Genomic DNA, 6,433 nt, shown 5'->3' on the forward strand with positions numbered 1-6,433 from the left:
ATTGGGATTGTCCACAGTAGATCCCACCAGACAGATGACTCTATTGAATCTAAGGGAAACCACTGAGCTGATGAGGCAGTTAGAACTGCGGCCCTTAGGGGGCTAAACTCATCTCACCTTCCCCAAGACATCCTTACACTACAACCCACATCTCCACCTCCACCTCCTGACACTCACCAAGCTCTATTCTATCTTTACAAACTCTTTCATCCTAACAGCTGAGCGTTATCTTCTTTTGTTAAGACCCACTTAAAGCCTACTCCTGAGGACTTAAGTTTGTTAAATTCTATCACTGCTTCTTGGAAAATTTGTCAGATATCAGATTCCAACTTGAGATATCATAGTACTCCTTTCGCTACCCATCAGGCTCGATGTTCCCTTCCTGGAACTGACTGGCAACTTGGCTTTACCCATATGCCTTCTGTCAAGCATGTCAAGTACTTGCTGGTCTTGGTGGACACCTTCTTGGGGTGGATAGAAGTGTTTCCCACCACTAACAAAAGGGCTCCGACAGTCTCTGATCTCCTTCTCCAAGAGATCATCCCACGATTTGGTGTTCCAGTCTCCCTTCAGTCAGACAATGGTCCTGAATTTACTTCCCAGATCTCTCAGAGTCTATCTAAGGCCTTAAACATCCCTTGGCAATATCACATCTCCTAACATCTTCAATTTTCAGGGAAGATAGAAAGTACTAATTGCTCTTTAAAAACCACTCTTGCTAAGGAACTTCACAGGAACTTCACCTTGACTGGGTAAAACTCCTACCTCTGGCTCTTTTCAGGCTACGAGCTCTCCCCAAGCGACCTCTTATCTCACCCTTTGAACTTATGTATGGACATCCAGTTTTAACTCCTGATCTTTCACCTAAATGCTCTCCCCTCCCAGAACACCTACTCACCCCATTGCTTTGCCACCTTCACTCTTTCCTATGGGACTTTGCTGACCACCATTTACCACAGCCACAGACTGTCTCCTGTCCACTATTTGTCAACATTGGAGACTAAGTCATCTTCTCCCCTCCAGATCATTGGCCCTCACCTCTCTCTCTCAAATGGCAGGGTCCTTTTAAGGTGATTCTCGTGACTCCTGCAGGTGCTAAACTCAAAGGATTCTCTCATTGGGTTCACCTGTCTCACTGTAAACCTTTCATCCCTCCACCTAAAAATGACTCTTCTTCATACACATCAGCCCTAACAGGACCATGCTCTATTAAGCTCCAGAGGACTTCGAGACCATCCACCTTGTCCCCAATTCCAGAACAAAAGTCTCTACTCTGGTAGCCGAGCTCGACCTCATTGGATTAGACATGGGTTTCTTGTCCTACCCTGCTGTTCTTTGTTTCCATCCAGGTCAGTCCTTACATCTGGAGATTCAAGGTTCTAGAAATCACCACAGATAACAGTCTTTCCAAATAGGGTCATGAGACTGCTCCATAGCCGGATGCCAGGAACCGATCCAAATTGTGATCATCCCTGTATCTGTTATCCCATCTAAGTATTATGATCTCTATACTTGCTTTCTCTTTGACCAGACAAAAGATTATTGTAAAAAAAATGGCCAGACGAATATGGGGTCTGCCCATATTGGTCTTGTCAGATACATATACTTGGATCACAGGTCAATCATTTCTTCTATCAACACTGCAAGACTCTTTTCTTCTACATATAAGACCTGTGGGATTCCAGGTGGGAGACAGGAGTTGTTGTTAAGCTCTATTGTAAAAGTCAGCCCAGTTCCCCAGTAAGTACAATCCATATTCAGAGAAGGTATATCTCAATCACCCAAACTCTAGATATTGGAAAAGTAGGGGAGATAATCAAACACTCTTCTGATGTGCTTGATTCTTTGACAGCACCCCTCATAAATGGTACTAACTTGTCATTTTGCCTGTTGCTTCAAACCTTAACCTCAGCATACCAGCTCCTTAATGTCACCAGGCCTGGTCACTTTAAAGATTGTTGGTTATGTGTACCCCCAGGAATTGACTCAAAACTGTCACTTACAGCTTCTTCAGTGATACTGCTAAATAACCTTACCTTACCTTTTGTTAGCTGTCCTGACTCTGATGCCAACATGACTCTGTACCTTACCTCTGCCCCTCTCTTTAGCATGGCAAATAGTTTTAAGACCTCTGGGACATGTTCTATAGGAACACTAACCTTAGAACACTAAGTCTCTAGGGAGACTGTAATAAAATCATAAGCCTTGATATATCATCTCTGCCACAATGCCCTGTGATCCAGAACTCGCCAATTCTTTGTGGCACCCAGGTATATCATCGCCTACCTGCCAGCTGGTCAGGAGTTTGCACGTTGGTACTCCTTTTCCTTCAGCTAGGAGTAATCCAGGGAAATCAGCCCCTGCCAATCCCAGTTGTAGATATGATAGCTGCTCTACATGAGAGGGCAGTTCAGATCATGCTACTCTTGGTTGCTACAGGAATAGCCATAGGTGTTGGTACTGGTGGGGTAGGAATAATGACTTCTCTGGCCCAATACAATACATTCACTTCCCAGTTTAAAAGTGATCTCTAGGGAATGACTGAAACTGTGCTTTCTATCAGATCCATTCTTTGGCAGCCATGGTGCTTCAGAACCGAAAGGTCCTAGTTGTCCTGACAGCTGAAGAAGGTGGTCTTTGCTCGTTTCTTCAAGAAGAATGCTGTTTCTATGTCAACTAATCCAGGATAGTGAGAAACAAAATCCAGGAGCTTCAGTCAGACATAAAGAACTTCAGAGATTGTGAGACCTCCAGTTCTGGCATTTTCGAAAACCCTATATGGAAGTGCATACTCCCTTTTAAAACATGTTTTCTAGTCATCTTCCTGGTGTTATTGTTTGCTCCCTGCTTCATTAATCTTGTTTCTACATTCCTCCAATGGCAAATACAAAAAAATTCTAACCAAACTGTTAATCAGCTTCTGTTACAGAATTAGCAGGCGCTACCCACGGAAGAGCCACTGTCCACAGAGGTACCTGATGCCAACGTGTGCCAAGTGGACTCCGTTGGTGAAAGTCAACTACACCCTGAAATTCGCAATGCCCCTAGACAGCAGGAAGCAGTTTAAGAGACATGGTACCCTCACTCCTTTTCACCATCGGGTCCCCCCTCTTCTTTTCCTTTTCTTTTAAATAACAGAAATGTAGAAATATTAGTACTGAGACCTGTGACATAATATATGCAACAATTAGCACAGTGCGACTATAGGTCTGTTGCCAAGGCAACAGCTGCCACATACCCGGAATTCAATGGTCTACCTTTACCTGTAATTTATGTCATCACCCATTTATAATTGGGTAGCATTTCTCCTCTCTCTCTCTCTCTTTTTCTTCTTCCTGCCTGCTGCACCTTTTCATCATCTTAAATAAAGCCCCACAAGGAACTGTTTAGCCTGGTGTGACCTCCTCATTGAGGCCTGCATCTTTGTCGCATCCCCACAGCCCACATGGGGGCGAACAGATGACCTGCATGGCATGCAGGCAGACGAACTGTGTGAAAAAAACAATATCAGGAAGTTGGGAGGTCTGGTGGGGTGGGAGTGAGGTGGAGGGGACATTCTCTTGAAGATGGGGGAGGAGGAAGTATGGGATGTGGAATAGTCAGAGGGCAGACTAGGTGGAGGGGGATAAAGCTGAATTATGAAAAAGATAAAAAATTATATATATATATATATATATAAAGTATTAAAAAATCTGTAAGTATGTGGATTATTACACAAGATCATTCAACTCTATTGAACAATAAAATAATCCTGGTGGAAATGAAAGATTATTAGCTATCTTCAAGTTCCAATATTGGCCATAATATCTGAATTTTCTTCCTTTTTAGTACACTAACACAGAAAAGTACCTGGCTACTCTGTACATGACTATCTAAAAATTATCATGGTCAATGTTAGGACATCTCAACTCAGAGCTTGGGTTTTCAAATTGTTTGGAAATTTTAGACAGGTTTCAATTTGTATAAATACATAGACAATGATTGTAACAACAGTCACATCCCATAACAAATTAGGGCATTGAAAATTAATGTGCTTACAGAGAGAAAACTTACCCAGAAAGGAAAGGTGATCCTGTCAGCAAGAGTGTCTCTCATGGAGGAAGAAAAAGACATGAGCTTTTCTCAGAATGGTGAAGGCCATGCAGGTACACCCTTACACTGAGCAAAGAATTGTGGGCAGAGGCAGATGGGGTTAGAGAGGACTGAGAGGGAGACACTTTGCTCTGTTCAAATCAAAGTCAAGGTGCAAATGTACAGAGCAATAAAACCTTTAACTTGGAGAAGCAGAATCAACATCATCAACATCACCACCACCAACAGCAGCAGCAGCAGCAGCAGCACCATCACCACTACCACTGCCGCCACCACAACTGCCACCACCAGAAGCAGTAGCAGCAGCAGCACTACCACCACCAGCAGCAGCAGCAGCAGCAGCAGCACTACAACCACCACCAGCAGCACCAACAGCAGCAACAACAACAACAACAGCGACCGCCACTGATACCTGCAAATGGACAGCAGACCAGCAGCCAGAATGAAGGCTTCACTAATATCCTGGAGAATTTTAGGAAACCAGAAGAAGACCTTTACACAATGTAACTGTCTCTTTGTGGGCAATCTTCCCTCTGACATCACTGAGAAGGTAATGAAATTTTTTGAGAAATATGGAAAAGCAGGCAATGTTCTCATTTATAAGGATAAAGGCTTCGGCTTTATTCACTTGGAAACACTAACCCTATCAGAAATTGCCAAAGTGAAGCTGGACAACAAACAAGATACTCCTGAAAGCAGCTGCAAGTGTGCCTTGCCTATCACAGTGCATCCATTGCAGCTGACAACCTTCCTCAGTATGTTTCCAATGAACTGGTAGAAGAAACCTTTTCTGTTTTTGGCCAGGTGGAGAGGGCTGTAGTCATTGTAGATGATCAAGGAAGGGCCTTAGGGAAATGCAGGAACTTCCCCTGAGTTCTCAGGGAAGCCAGCTGCTCGGAAAGCTCAGGACAGATACAGTGAAGGTTCCTTCTTGCTAGCCACATTTCCTCGGCCTGTGACTGTGGAGCTTATAGACCAGTTAGATGATGTAGAGGAGCTTCCAGAGAAGCTTGTTATAAAAACCCAGCAATGTCACAAGGAGAGAGAACAGGCACCCAGATTTGAACAACCTGGGTCCTTTGAGTATGAGTATGCCATGCGCTGGATGGTAATCATTGAGTTGGAGAAGCAACAGCAGGATCAAGTGGACCAGAACATCAAGGAGGCTCATGAGAAGCTGGAGATGGAGATGGAGGCAGCACACCATGATCACCAGGATATACTAATGAGGCAGGATTTGATGAGATATCAAGAAGAGTTTCAGAGGATGTAGGAGTTGCATAACCAAGAGGTTCAGAAACAGAAGCTGTTAGAACTCAGGCAGGAAGAGGAATGCAAGCACCATGAGGAAGAGATGCCGCAAAGACTAGAAGGAATGATGTGATAACAGTAGCAAGGATTCAAGGGAACCTTCCCTGATGTGAGAGAACAAGAGATAAGGATGGGCCAAATGGCTGTGGGAGGTGCTATGGGCACAAACAATAGAGGCACCATGCCCCCTGCTCCTGTACCACTCCAGATCCTCCAGGACCTGCCACTATGATGCCAGATGGAAACCTTGGATTGACCCCACCAAGAACTGAATGTTAGGCTAAGCTGCTACAATGGAAGGAATTGGAGTAATTGGTGGATCTCCTCCTGCATTCAACAGTCCAGCTTTGGCAGCTGAATTTGTTCCAAATAAATACTGCTGATATTAGACAAAGTTGCATTGTCTAGTTTCCTGCAGCCCTTAAAAAAAGAATATCATCCTAAGTGAGGTAACCCAACCACAAAAGAATACACATGGAATGCAATCTCTGATAAGTGGATATTAATTAGCCCAGAAGCTCTGAATACCCAAGGCACAAATTGCATAATAAATGACTCCCATGAAGAAGTTTGGAGAGTTTCCTGATCCCGGAAAGGATTGATCTAGCATTGGAGGGGAATATAAGGACAGAGAAAAAGGAGGGAGGTGATTGGAGAATGAATGGAGAGAAGGTTTATGGGACATATGGGGATGGGGGATCTGGGAAAGGGGAAATCATTTGGAATGTAAACAAAGAATATAGAAAATAAAAATAATTTAAGAAGTATAAAGACGTTAACAACTGTTTTCACCCAAATTATATAATTTTGAAAGAGCTGTTTACTTCACTTAAGGAAGAGACTATGATAAAGCCTCATAATTAATAAAAAAAAAAATGAAAAAATATCTTCAAAAAAAGGGCTCTTTTTTGGACTAGCCAGAATTCTACTCTGGAAGAGGGTTAGGTGTTCGTCCCAATATATAAGACTTCCCTGCTTATACTGCTCTAGGGAGTATACTTGAAGGCAGAGGGGCAAGGGAGGAGTGGTA

The 6,433-nt window shown here is 43.4% G+C and overlaps 1 pseudogene; it reads left to right on the forward strand.

The window, feature by feature from the left end:
- Positions 1 to 4,127: 4,127 nt before the first annotated feature.
- LOC127697750 (non-POU domain-containing octamer-binding protein-like) lies at positions 4,128 to 5,786 on the forward strand (annotated as a pseudogene).
- Positions 5,787 to 6,433: the final 647 nt, after the last annotated feature.

This window comes from Apodemus sylvaticus, chromosome 12, assembly GCF_947179515.1.
Source record: "Apodemus sylvaticus chromosome 12, mApoSyl1.1, whole genome shotgun sequence".
In the NCBI taxonomy this organism is placed as follows: domain Eukaryota; kingdom Metazoa; phylum Chordata; class Mammalia; order Rodentia; family Muridae; genus Apodemus; species Apodemus sylvaticus.